Source organism: Triticum aestivum, chromosome 2A, assembly GCF_018294505.1.
Source record: "Triticum aestivum cultivar Chinese Spring chromosome 2A, IWGSC CS RefSeq v2.1, whole genome shotgun sequence".
NCBI lineage: Eukaryota > Viridiplantae > Streptophyta > Magnoliopsida > Poales > Poaceae > Triticum > Triticum aestivum.
The window spans coordinates 714,003,624-714,018,527 of record NC_057797.1 but is presented as its reverse complement, the minus strand read 5'-3'; the positions used below and the strand labels follow the sequence as shown (position 1 = coordinate 714,018,527).

General features: G+C 42.8%; 1 long non-coding RNA gene and 1 pseudogene across 4 annotated transcripts; both read right to left on the bottom strand.

Annotated features, from left to right (window-relative positions):
- Positions 1–1,924: 1,924 nt before the first annotated feature.
- On the bottom strand, positions 1,925–5,242 carry LOC123190468 (uncharacterized). Of its 4 annotated transcripts, none has more exons than XR_006496358.1 (6): positions 4,828–5,242; positions 4,698–4,748; positions 4,431–4,568; positions 3,592–3,757; positions 2,955–3,094; positions 1,925–2,005 (listed from the first exon to the last, which is right to left on the bottom strand). It is a non-coding gene; the product is annotated as an uncharacterized lncRNA (long non-coding RNA). The 4 variants fall into 4 exon arrangements; XR_006496357.1 differs by lacking the exon at positions 1,925–2,005 and adding an exon at positions 2,696–2,746; XR_006496359.1 differs by lacking the exons at positions 1,925–2,005; positions 3,592–3,757 and adding an exon at positions 2,696–2,746.
- A 1,437-nt stretch (positions 5,243–6,679) lies between these two features.
- The window catches only part of LOC123191894 (disease resistance protein RGA2-like), a 43,857-nt pseudogene continuing 35,632 nt past the window's right edge, over positions 6,680–14,904 (bottom strand).

The following is a 14,904-nucleotide window of genomic DNA, read 5'->3' as shown; positions in this document are numbered from 1 at the left end:
AACAGAACCGTTAATTAGTCAGACACAAACCCACACCCGAGAAGCACATTGCACAGGGTTGAAACTTTTAAGCCTCACATTCCCAAGCAATGTTAAGGAGGACCAACAGAATTGAAATCACTGATGCAAAGTATCAGCAGTTAGAAATATTTATACACACAGCTTCTTTATTGTAGTCATATGATGATGAAATCAGTACGAAAATCAGCACCAAGGATAGCCGATCAGACAAACAAAAATTCCGCATCCTACTGAAAAACACTATTATGCAGGACTCATTTTAAAAGGCCCTCAGTTCTAATTTCTATAAGAGCTTGAAGCTTTGGAGCCAAGGCTACGAACCTTCTCTATTGTGACTTCTAAATGTACCTATGAAAGTAAGGATCAGGAACATTCTCTATTAAACCAACAAACTGAACAATGAGAACTTGAAATATGTAAAAGTACTAATGAAAGTATTTAATATGTGCATGTACAGTGGACAAAGATTACAACACACGGCATGTTGCAAACATCCTAACCAGCGTATTTTTGATGTAACATGAGAACTTGAAATGTGTTAAATAGAGAGAAAAGGCTAATGACCTGTCTACAAAATAGAAGTGAATTGAATATTTACTACTCCCTCCGTCCCATAATGTAAGACTTTTTTTTACACTACATTAATGTCAAAAAACGTCTTACATTATGGGACGGAGGGAGTATAATGTAACATGAGAATTTGAAATATGTTAAATAGAGAGAAAGGGCTAATGTCTGGTCTAAAGAACAAAACAAATTTGAATATTCGCCAACCCTCGATGATCCAACTCACTTCGTATAATTCAGGAAATTAGGGAGCAAATATAAGTAATCCTTCAAGACGCTAGCAACATCTTTAGGATATACGAATCATTTCTGGTGAAAAGTTGAATGTAGCAGTAACCTTTTCTGAAGCACACAAATGCATATATAATCCTTTTGTTATATCATCTAGATCATCCCTGCAAGTACAGGTAAAATCAGATCAATCTCCATTAGCAGACGAACCCCAAGCCAAGCCAAGAACATGCATGGTGGTGGTGATAAATGTTCTTCTCCGGATTCGACGGAAGGCGTGTAGTGGAGTACTCACCGAGGAAATCACTGCCGGACAGGCCCTTGGCATCGAACAGAAGACCGCACCTCGTTGCATTCTTCTCCTGCCATTGTAGCTCCCTCTCCCGTGTCCTCTCGAAATTAAGGAAAGAGCAGTAAAGTAGTGAACTGAACATCAAAAGCAAGCAGAGGTAGCTAAGACGTATAACATTTTCACTGACAGCGCAAAGGGAAATGTGGAGCAAATGTGTTTTTGTTAGTTCAGTGAAAATTAGAGATCAACCTGATGGTACTTCAATTTTATTCTAATCTGCCAAATGCTATTAAGGAACCTCTTGCTACTTCTCACCCCTCGCTCCTCTCCAGATGCCCCCACACTCTCCTCCTCCTCCTCCCCGTCTCATCCAGCACAAAGGGTAAGAGTGAACCAAGGACTGATAACTTGATCGAGGAAGAAACTTCATTTCCTTAATAGCATTTGGCAGATTAGAATAAAAATGAAGTACCATCAGGTTGATCTCTAATTTTCACTGAACTAACAAAAACACATTTTACACTGCCCACGTACTACTATTACTGTCCATTTGGAGTAGAATTTGTAAGTGAATGTTTATCTACTGCTGCACTCAAGTTAACTTGAATTAGGTCGGATGAATCAGATACTTCTGCCATTGGCATGAACAAGTCAATACGGCATGCACACTATACTGCCACTTCTGCTTCAGAAGTAAAACTTTTTGTATCTTTGATCATGTTTCTAAGAAAAAGTATCAAGGGAACCAGCTATGAGGATAAATAAATGACCAAATTTAGAAGTGTTGTACACGACATTGATCACCTGGTCTCTGCAGAACACATCCAACTCTTCCTGCTATCCTGCAACATGTGGCCACCCCAAGCCTGAAATCCTCGATGCTCCATCCAACCTCTGAGTGGCAGTAAGGCGAAACCAATATCGATGTCATGATGAAGCTTTCCAAAAAAAATCAGTGTTCTTAACTAATGCATCTAATCAATTTGCCTGTACTCTGTTTCTATGCACTAAGTGTGCCGAACCGCTAAGGAAAAAACAGATTTTATGTTATCATATGTAATCAAATACTATGGTAAATGCAATGTATCACCTGTATGGAGCAGCACATGATATATTTATTACTACAAAAGTAGGGTGTGCCAATTATACAGGATAACTTAGTAGTCTCTTAAGGTGCGTTACACATGTCGGATATTACATATTCTAAAAGAATTATTCGCCTCTTTTTTAAGCATTAGAAAGGATACAAAATATTGGTACATTGGAAAGCACTTTTTTACAAATAACTCTGGGTCTGTCCTGGTACCTTAGAACCAGAACATGAAGGAAAACAGACGAATCAACACACAAATACACCATTATTTCACAGGCCTATACTCAATGCAAAGGACAGAGGTAATAAGTGATAGCATATAACCGGAAATGTCATATTTCATATATCAACGTATACAGTAGGACCTATGATAAACCCACATTTCCTGGGTCAACATATCTTTATTGACCATGCTGGAGCAATGAGACACAAATATTCATTATTTCACAGGCCTATACTCAAATTTGAAGGACAAAGGTAATAAGTGATAACATTATTTCTTGTTTAGCTTCATCGCAACCAGCTACATCCATAAAAAACACCTACACCAACCGAAGAGCAGTTGTCAGGGAGATACAACCAATATCATGTAAACCAAAAGCGAATACTACTGCAAATCTGAAAAATGAGAACTCTGCGAGCTCCAGAATTACTTTTCAGTGGACCTAAATATTTCCGATTGCCTCTTTTTTGGAGTGTAGTACCAAAAGGAACGGTAAAGAGAATGATACAGAACAAAAAAGAACTAACCTTATTTTTGGAATTTCTGTCCATCTTTACTACTGTTGCTTTTCCGATGTTTGTAGAAGGTTCAGTTTGAGTAAAACAGGGGATTCCATCCAGTGAATATCAAGGGGATACATGATCAGTCTGAAACTTGACTCGACAGGCTGAATATATACAATGAAACACAGGTTTCAGTGAGATTATCAGATTCACACAGGAAAGTTGCTTTGAACATTAACTGAAATAGAATGTATGAGTTCCAAAAGTTCCCCTCTAATTGTTACCCATATAATTGGTGCAAGCAAACAAGATTCACAACAGATTAACGTACATCAATGAAAAACCAAAAACCAAATTTCTCTGGAGATCAACATAACAGAGTATCAAATTACATCGTTCCTCCAGCCAATTGTTCTCAAATTAAACTATCCTAATATTATGAACATGCTTACTAAAATAGACTATAAAAAAATCAGGTGATTCTCTTCTTATTACCGGTTTCATGTGTGCACTGATGAACCAGGGAAAAGCCAATTTAAACAAGTATTATGTGGGTATTATAGAGCATATTTTTCATATCTAATCAACTTGACAGGCACATAGCAAAATTTCTAACCAACATATCTGCACAGTACACTGAAAGTAGAATAAGCAAACTCACCTCATGAGTGGAAGTTGTCTATCTAATCCTGAAGCAATAGTGATGGTGGTTGGTTCGGCCTATGCCCATTGGGTCCTGATATCTTGCTATTGCAGAAATGCTCTTCCCCGTTGCAACAACTATTCTAAAAGTACGAACGTGGATGTGACTGTCTAAAGATAGGAACCTAGAATAAATAAACTTCATATTACCAATCATAGTGACAAAACCATACTAAAATAAATTACTTTGTTGGTTAAAAATCTTGCTAATCTACATCATAGAGAACAGAATTAAAATCCAAGTTACTGTTTTGCTCATCTACATCACAAAGAAATAAAGCCAAAGTTGTTGCTTTGCTCATCTAGATCACAGAGGTTGAACAGAAATAAATCCCAAGTTATTATTTCTATTGGTATCTATAAAATCTACTTGCAAGCAATTAACTAAGCACTCCATAAGCATAAATAAAAAAATGGTATATAGTTCAATAACTATAGAAAGTATATAGTATCATCACATATACAGAGCACATCTTAATTTCGAAAGACAATAAAAAGTATCACAACTAACAACTGAAAAGCATATAGAAACACGTCTAGAAAACAGACAAGCAGGATAGTATTTGCTGTCATCAACACCTCAATACTAAATATTGGCTAAAACCTGCTATTACAGTAAAATATTAGAAAGAGTACCTTGATAAACTAAAGATAGTTCGATCGTACACATTAAATCTTCGCATGGAATTTCTTTTTAAACGGAACACTACATTTAGAACAGTAGAAGGTCACTCTTGCATACAGAAATTGTAGTATATATTAAAACTGACCATACTGAAGGGTGGCAAGGTTACTCACTGGCTCCATTAGCCACATCGATTGTGTCAATTGCTGCAAGAGCATCCTGATGAGCACTACCCAGTTCCATAAACTCCTCCCATAAAATAAGTATTTTGTTGTATGTCCCAGCTTAAGGCATTAGCCCGTCAGAGTTACCTAAAGTACAATTACTTTGTAAGGATGCAACAAATATGCATGAAGATTCCTCAAAAAGAAGTGCACTATTTTTTTTACTCATGACAATATAACCAGAATAATAAGATCAGCAACTGGTAAAAACTCAACCTGATGAGTGACGTACACCACAGATTTTTAGCCAAAGCCTCAAGAAAGCATCTGTACAAAAGTTAAGAAATCTTAAGCAGTGACTTGTCAAATTCCCGTGAACAGAACACTAAAGATAGTATCATTATACCTAGAATATGTGGGATCATGTATGAGCGTAGAGTGCGCTTCAAGGATCATCAAGCAAATAAATATTAGCAGTCTGACACATAGTTAGTGCTATCTGATTCCAATCATAGAAATCATGCATATATGTAGACAAAGCAGATGAGGGCCTTGTTGGGGTTGCAAAGAAGTCTAACAAGTTGCAGATTCCTGTTGTCGTTGGAATCGCCATCGTGCACCAGCTGCAACCGCCGTCACCGACCCGCTCAGGACGTGGTCTGCTGCACGGCCAGATGAGCTGCCTCCTATTGAGCGATGAAAAGGAGGAAGAGGCGGAGCGCAAGTAGGAGTTGAGAGTTTTCTTCAATTGCAGGATATAGCTTCACCAGATCTTCGACAAGAAAATCATGCAACTCCACAGCAAATTCAACCCCAGTAGGTCCACCACTGATAAACACAAAGTGAAGGATCTTCCTTTTCTCCTCTTCACTGAGGTTAGGAAGTGACGCCTTTTCAAAGCAGTCTATCACGCTCTTTCGAATCTTTTGGGCATCCTCCACTACCTGACATTTACAATGTGAGGCTGTAAGCACAAGATATGACTAATACTGCATGGTACAAATACCATATATCTCAAGAGTTTGCAGGAAATTAAACTGTAACTTACATCTCAGGATTTAAACATGAGAAATAGCAGAACAGTAAAGAGACACACAATGCCAATCAGGATTTTACCTTCAGAATGTGGCAATGCTCCATCACACCAGGAGTGTTGAATGTATTCACAGTAACTCCAAGAGCAAGAACCAAGTAATCGTAATCAACCATCAAATCACCATTCCCATCCAAATTAGTCCCAACAGCAGAGCGGTAGTGGATCATCAGATCGATCTTGAAGCACTCTGGTAAATATTCACATGTTTGATTGGAGTATAACCTAGAAACAAAATCAATCTCGAAAGATTACAGAGAGGGAGGGGGCCGCATGAAGAGATAGGTAGAGAGAGAGAGAGAGTATTTGGTGAAGCTCACCTCATTGTGTTGGCATCGGATGCCGGAGCCGTCGGGTTGGTGCTCAGCTGGCCAGGGCGATGACGCGGCGAAGAGGAGGACGCGCAGTCTGAGTTGGGAAGGCCTCCACCCCAGCCTGTGGACCCGATGCTACCCTGCTCCCCCAGCACGGCGACCTGTTGGGCGGCGAGGAAGAGGTAGCAGCGGCCCGAGCTGGCTTGGGAACCTCCTGTTGAGCCTGCGAGGAGAGGGTTGCGCGGCACAGGAGCTGCGTGGTGTCGTCGCACACCCGCTGAGGCCGCCGTCTGCCGCACCACCGCGCGAGCCGTCGGTCAACGCTGCACCTCCCTCTCCTCTTTCCTCTCTCTTTCTGCTTCCTCTCCTTCCTTCTCTCTCCCTCATTTTCTCTTTCTCCCGCAGGGAACGATCCATGGCGCTGGATCGATTCGAGTGTCGCCCTTCCCTTGCAGGTCGCCGCCGCGCCCGCACGCCTCAGGTCCGGTGGGATCCAGGATGACGAGGGGGGAAGGTCGCCGCCGCGCCACCATCTCCCCCCTCCTCCTCCGCCACCAGAGGGGGCCGCCGCCACCGTTGTCGAGGGAGTGGAGGGGATGAGCGGATGTAGGGGGAAAATATTTTAGGGTTGGAAACGAGGGGGATGGAGGAGAAAGCGGACGGGCGCGGGGCTCACCACGGCGCGGTGGTTTTTTCCCTTCGCGTGGTGCGCTGCACCCCCACGCGCGGCGCGGTGCGGTGGTCTTTTTTCTCTCCCGTGGTACCGTGCGCTCAAGGCCTTCGTTGTGACTACCACTCTAGGAGGCTTTATATGTTAGATACGGTGCATTGGATACATGCGACAGACTTGATTATAACTGAAGTTTAACAATTGTCACCAACATATCTGATTGCTGTGCTGTCCTCAGTTTTTCTTGGACATGGCTCAACTGCCAATCCACACCAGCACACCTGACACCATGATTAGCGGCTCATCAGTAAATTCATCCTACTTAGATTAGATGCGTGTCGCAGGCACCAGATTAACAAATGTGAAACAAGAATCAAATAAGCTCCTACTTGATTCTGCTTGGAGTGCTGGTACACGTGTGATAATTTTGGTACGATCTGCGTACGGCACTGCATAACAGCCGCCCATTGTGTTCAGTTCACTGTGGACTGGGATAATACGCAGAGCAATTCTATATTCTGCTTATAGATGTACAGGACGCAGGTGTTAACAGAAGGGTGAGTGGCGTAAGATTCATCATAAATGCTTATAATTTTATTTCTTTTTAAAACACGCTTTCTTTCTTTTCTTTTTCACTACGATATAACATGTCGAGAGCTGAAACACATGATCAACATTTAAAATCAGGCAAACACACGCGTCTACGATAAGGTAGGACAGATAAATCAGAAAAGGTGCAGTCACGTGTTAGTTACGGCGACGATAAACAAACAATAAACTGGACAAAATAACAATGTGTAGTCATCACTCATTTAACATGATAGCATCCTATGTGAGATTAGGCTCCAGCGGTCCGCTGCCGATTTTACTGAATAACGATGCTTGAGCAACTACCAAAATAACAATGCTTCAGCAAATAATATCACCAATAACTACAGCACTGAGCCACTGACAAATCTAACCAGGATATATAAAACTAAAATCGAAAAACATACCATGGTAAGGCTTGCTACAGCATAGCTCACATCCAGCCAGCCAGCAAAGACACAAGAATGAGCGAAAATTCATAATGCCCCTGATAAACAAAAAGAGTTGACACTTTCAACATGGTTTCCTTGGTCCATCCATCATGCAACTAGAGTGGCTGATGGAAAGCCAAATAGGTATACAGCAGTCGCACAAATGTGCCAGTGACAGCGAGCGCAGCAATATGCACAACATCTCGGGTGGCTGCAGTCTGCAGAGAGATGAATTACTTTTAGCAAGAAGAGGGTGAGCGTGTAAACTATTTCTGTAGGAAAAATGCTCCGAAACCGTACCTTAGAAGTAGACACTGGTGATTAATTCACATACTGATAATCAATCCTGACCCGTAGCTTCTCCGTTGCTGCAATTCTGCATTGCATGCTTAGCTCGTCACTGCAACAGGATAACTGAAGGTGCCTGAGCGAAGTTGGGAGGCCCATGTCTGGCAGCATTCTGATGCTCTGACAATGATTGATAGATAACCTATCAAGGGAGGTCAGGCTATATAAGTTTGCAGGAAGTGACATGAGATTCTTATACCATGAGAATCCAAGTTCTTGAAGGGGGGTTAGAAGCTGTAACGCTCTCTCTTGTTCCTCTGTTAGGCTCACCAAGCTCTCTCTCTGTTCACCACCCTGAGAACTGAACTCTAGGTGTGTTAGAGATGTGTGTTGTTTGCAGAAGGGCATGGAAAGGACAGATGCGTCATCAATCTCAAGAGTTTTCAGTCCAGACTAGATCCCAGAGGCCCCTTGTTGGTGTGACACAAGCTCCAAACAGGAAGATAGGCCGGGGGAGTTAAATACTTTCAAGGATGTCAGGTTTCTACAGAACTGGAGGCCCTCGATCGACGCAAGCAAGTCGCAGTCTCCAATTTCCAACTCTTTCAGTGCCGTGCAGTATGCCAACTGTAGAGACGTCAGTTCTGGACTTTGACATATAGCTAATTTGGTGATGGCAGGAAGGCAGGACAGAAGACGGGATTGGACCCTGTCCGTGACAGCTGTGATCTCAAGTTTATCAAGTGACGGAGGAAATAGCTGAATTTGATTCCCACCCTGTTCTTGCTCCTGCAGTTTGAGATCCCATGCACAAGACAGCTCCGAATTCATCTCCATCTTCAAGCTTCGAAGGGAGCTGGGAAACTGCAAGCCCTCCAGTACAGCCAGCTGGACACACCCCATGAACATGATATCCAGCTTCATTAGGGCCGTACAGGAACGCAGCTCTACAGACTTCAGACTTGGGCCAAAAGATAGACGTAACTTTTTGAGGTAGAGGAGGCTTTGAGGAGTGAATGACTGCAAGTTTCTTGGGAGAGGATCCATCCTAAGGTCTTTAAGTGATGGTGGGAGTAATCCAATCTCCATGGTACCATCATCTTTCGTTTCACACACCAATGTTGAGACCAGCTTGCGGCAACCAATAAGTTTTAGCTTCGTAAGAGAGGTGAATCCGGCGAAGTCTCTGCTACCCCCACGGAACTCCAGATCCAGGCTCCAGCAAATCTCTAACTTCTTGAGAGAACATAGGAGTGAAGGAAATATGCCCTAGAGGCAATAATAAAGTTATTATTTATTTCCTTATATCATGATAAATGTTTATTATTCATGCTAGAATTGTATTAACCGGAAACATAATACATGTGTGAATACATAGACAAACAGAGTGTCACTAGTATGCCTCTACTTGACTAGCTCGTTAATCAAAGATGGTTATGTTTCCTAACCATGGACAAAGAGTTGTTATTTGATTAACGGGATCACATCATTGGATGAATGATCTGATTGACATGACCCATTCCATTAGCTTAGCACCCGATCGTTTAGTATGTTGCTATTGCTTTCTTCATAACTTATACATGTTCCTATGACTATGAGATTATGCAACTCCCGTTTGCCGGAGGAACGCTTTGTGTGCTACCAAACGTCACAACGTAACTGGGTGATTATAAAGGTGCTCTACAGGTGTCTCCAAAGGTACATGTTGGGTTAGCGTATTTCGAGATTAGGATTTGTCACTCCAATTGTCGGAGAGGTATCTCTGGGCCCTCTCGGTAATGCACATCATATAAGCCTTGCAAGCATTGCAACTAATGAATTAGTTGTGAGATGATGTATTATGGAACGAGTAAAGAGACTTGCCGGTAACGAGATTGAACTAGGTATTGAGATACCGACAATCGAATTTCGGGTAAGTAACATACCGATGACAAAGGGAACAACGTATGTTGTTATGCGGTCTGACCGATAAAGATCTTCGTAGAATATGTGGGAGCCAATATGAGCATCCAGGTTCCGCTATTGGTTATTGACCGGAGACGTGTCTCGGTCTCGGTCATGTCTACATTGTTCTCGAACCCGTAGGGTCCGCACGCTTAATGTTTCGATGACAGTTATATTATGAGTTTATGCATTTTGATGTACCGAAGTTTGTTCGGAGTCCTGGATGTGGTCACGGACATGACGAGGAGTCTCGAAATGGTCGAGACATAAAGATTGATATATTGGAAGCCTATATTTGGATATCGGAAGTGTTCCGGGTGAAATCGGGATTTTACCGGAGTACCGGGAGGTTACCGGAACCCCCCGGGAGGTATATGGGCCTTAGTGGGCTTTAGTGGAAGAGAGGAGAGGTGGCCAGGGCTGGGCCGTGCGCCCCTCCCCCCCTAGTCCGAATAGGACAAGGAGAGGGGGCCGGCGCCCCCCTTCCTTCTCTCTCTCCTCTTTCCTCCCTCCCGAATCCTATTCCAACTAGGAAAGGGGGGGAATCCTACTCCCGGAGGGAGTAGGACTCCTCCTGGCGCGCCCTCTCCTGGCCGGCCGCACCCCCCCTTTGATCCTTTATATACGGAGGCAGAGGGCACCCCTAGACACACAAGTTGATCCACGCGATCATATTCTTAGCCGTGTGCGGTGCCCCCTTCCACCATAGTCCTCGATAATATTGTAGCGGTGCTTAGGCGAAGCCCTGCGACGGTAGTACATCAAGATCGTCACCACGCCGTCGTGCTGACGGAGCTCTTCCCCGATACTTTGCTGGATCGAAGTCCGGGGATCATCATCAAGCTGAACGTGTGCTAAAACTCGGAGGTGCCGTAGTTTCGGTGCTTGATCGGTCAGGCCGTGAAGACGTACGACTACATCAACCGCGTTGTGCTAACGCTTCCGCTGTCGGTCTACAAGGGTACGTAGATCACACTCTCCCCTCTCGTTGCTATGCATCACCATGATCTTGCGTGTGCGTAGGAATTTTTTGAAATTACTACGTTCCCCTACAGTGGCATCCGAGCCTAGGTTTTATGTGTTGATGTTATATGCACGAGTAGAACACAAGTGAGTTGTGGGTGATATAAGTCATACTGCTTACCAGCATGTCATACTTTGGTTCGGCGGTATTGTTGGACGAAGCGGCCCAGACCGACATTACGCGTACGCTTACGCGAGACCGGTTCTCCCGACATGCTTTGCACAAAGGTGGCTAGAGGGTGACAGTTTCTCCAACTTTAGTTGAACCGAGTGTGGCTACGCCCGGTCCTTGCGAAGGTTAAAACAGCACCAACTTGACAAACTATCGTTGTGGTTTTGGTGCGTAGGTAAGATTGGTTCTTGCTTAAGCCCTTAGCAGCCACGTAAATCTTGCAACAACAAAGTAGAGGACGTCTAACTTGTTTTTGCAGGGCATGTTGTGATGTGATATGGTCAAGACATGATGCTAAATTTTATTGTATGAGATGATCATGTTTTGTAACCGAGTTATCGGCAACTGGCAGGAGCCATATGGTTGTCGCTTTATTGTATGCAATGCAATCGCGCTGTAATGCTTTACTTTATCACTAAGCGGTAGCGATAGTCGTGGAAGCATAAGATTGGCGAGACGACAATGATGCTACGATGGAGATCAAGGTGTCGCGCCGGTGATGATGGTGATCACGACGGTGCTTCGAAGATGGAGATCACAAGCACAAGATGATGATGGCCATATCATATCACTTATATTGATTGCATGTGATGTTTATCCTTTATGCATCTTATCTTGCTTTGATTGACGGTAGCATTATAAGATGATCTCTCACTAATTATCAAGAAGTGTTCTCCCTGAGTATGCACCGTTGCGAAAGTTCTTCGTGCTGAGACACCACGTGATGATCGGGTGTGATAGGCTCTACGTTCAAATACAACGGGTGCAAAACAGTTGCACACGCGGAATACTCAGGTTATACTTGACGAGCCAAGCATATACAGATATGGCCTCAGAACACGGAGACCGAAAGGTCGAGCGTGAATCATATAGTAGATATGATCAACATAGTGATGTTCACCAATGAAACTACTCCATCTCACGTGATAATCGGACATGGTTTAGTTGATTTGGATCACTTAATCACTTAGAGGATTAGAGGGATGTCTATCTAAGTGGGAGTTCTTTAAGTAATATGATTAATTGTACCTAAATTTATCATGAACTTAGTACCTAATAGTATCTTGCTTATCTATGTTTGATTGTAGATAGATGGCCCGTGCTGTTGTTCCGTTGAATTTTAATGCGTTCCTTGAGAAAGCAAAGTTGAAAGATGATGGTAGCAATTACACGGACTGGGTCCGTAACTTGAGGATTATCCTCATTGCTGCACAGAAGAATTACGTCCTGGAAGCACCGCTGGGTGCCAGGCCTGCTGCTGGAGCAACACCAGATGTTATGAACGTCTGGCAGAGCAAAGCTGATGACTACTCGATAGTTCAGTGTGCCATGCTTTACGGCTTAGAATCGGGACTTCAACGACGTTTTGAACGTCATGGAGCATATGAGATGTTCCAGGAGTTGAAGTTAATATTTCAAGAAAATGCCCGGATTGAGAGATATGAAGTCTCCAATAAGTTCTATAGCTGCAAGATGGAGGAGAACAGTTCTGTCAGTGAGCATATACTCAAAATTTCTGGGTATAATAATCACTTGATTCAATTGGGAGTTAATCTTCCAGATGATTGCGTCATTGACAGAATTCTCCAATGACTGCCACCAAGCTACAAGAGCTTCGTGATGAACTATAATATGCAAGCGATGAATAAGACTATTCCCGAGCTCTTCACAATGCTGAAAGCTGCGGAGGTAGAAATCAAGAAGGAGCATCAAGTGTTGATGGTCAACAAGACCACTAGTTTCAAGAAAAAGGGCAAAGGAAAGACGAAGGGGAACTTCAAAAAGAATAGCAAGCAAGTTGCTACTCGAGAGAAGAAACCCAAAACTGGACCTAAGCCTGAAACTGAGTGCTTCTACTGCAAGCAGACTGGTCACTGGAAGCAGAACTGCCTCAAGTATTTGGCGGATAAGAAGGATGGCAAGGTGAACAAAGGTATATGTGATATACATGTTATTGATGTGTACCTTACTAATGCTTGCAGTAGAACCTGGGTATTTGATACTGGTTCTGTTGCTAATATTTGCAACTCGAAACAGGGACTACGGATTAAGCGAAGATTGGCTAAGGACGAGGTGACGATGCGCGTGGGAAATGGTTCCAAAGTCGATGTGATCGCAGTCGGCACGCTACCTCTACATCTACCTTCGAGATTAATATTAGACCTAAATGATTGTTATTTGGTGCCAGCGTTAAGCATGAACATTATATCTAGATCTTGTTTGATGCGAGACGGTTATTCATTTAAATCAGAGAATAATGGTTGTTCTATTTACATGAGTAACATCTTTTATGGTCATGCACCCTTGAGGAGTGGTCTATTCTTATTAAATCTCGATAGTAGTGACACACATATTCATAGTGTTGAAACCAAAAGATGCAGAGTTGATAATGATAGTGCAACTTATTTGTGGCACTGCCGTTTGGGTCATATCGGTAAAAAGCGCATGAAGAAACTCCATACTAATGGGCTTTTGGAACCACTTGATTATGAATCACTTGGTACTTGCGAACCGTGCCTTATGGGTAAGATGACAAAAACACCGTTCTCCGGTACTATGGAGAGAGCAACGGATTTTTTAGAAATCATACATACAGATGTATGTGGACCGATGAATGTTGAGGCTCGTGGCGGATATCGTTATTTTCTCACCTTCACAGATGACTTAAGCAGATATGGGTATATCTACTTAATGAAACACAAGTCTGAAACGTTTGAAAAGTTCACAGAATTTCAGAGTGAAGTTGAAAATCATCGTAACAAGAAAATAAAATTCCTACGATCTGATCGTGGAGGAGAATATTTGAGTTATGAGTTTGGTGTACATTTGAAACAATGTGAAATAGTTTCGCAACTCACGCCACCCGGAACACCATAGCGTAATGGTGTGTCCGAACGTCGTAATCGTACTTTACTAGATATGGTGCGATCTATGATGTCTCTTACTGATTTACCGCTATCATTTTGGGGATACGCTCTGGAGACGGCCGCATTCACGTTAAATAGGGCACCATCAAAATCCGTTGACATGACGCCTTATGAACTATGGTTTGGCAAGAAACCAAAGTTGTCGTTTCTGAAAGTTTGGGGCTGCGATGCTTATGTGAAAAAGCTTCAACCTGATAAGCTCGAACCCTAATCGGAGAAATGTGTCTTCATAGGATATCCAAAGGAAACTATTGGATACACCTTCTATCACAGATCCGAAGGCAAGACTTTTGTTGCTAAATTCGGAAACTTTCTGGAGAAGGAGTTTCTCTCGAAAGAAGTGAGTGGGAGGAAAGTAGAACTTGACGAGGTAACTGTACCTACTCCCTTATTGGAAAGTAGTACATCACAGAAACCTGTTTCTGTGACACCTACACCAATTAGTGAGGAACCTAATGATAATGATCATGAAACTTCAGAACAAGATACTACTGAACCTCGTAGATCAACCGGAGTGAGATCCGCGCCAGAGTGGTACGGTAATCCTGTTCTGGAAGTCATGCTACTAGATCATGATGAACCTACGAACTATGAAGAAGCGATGGTGAGCCCAGATTCCGCAAAATGGCTTGAAGCCATGAAATCTGAGATAGGATCCATGTATGAGAACAAAGTATGGACTTTGGTTGACTTTCCCAATGATCGGCAAGCAATTGAGAATAAATGGATCTTCAAGAAGAAGACCGACGCTGACGGTAATATTACTGTATACAAAGCTTGACTTGTCGCAAAAGGTTTTTGACAAGTTCAAGGGATTGACTACGATGAGACCTTCTCACCCGTAGCGATGCTTAAGTCTGTCCGAATCATGTTAGCAATTGCCGCATTTTATGATTATGAAATTTGGCAGATGGATGTCAAAACTGCATTCCTGAATGGATTTCTGGAAGAAGAGTTGTATATGATGCAACCAGAAGGTTTTGTCGATCCAAAGGGAGCTAACAAAGTGTGCAAGCTCCAGCGATTCATTTAT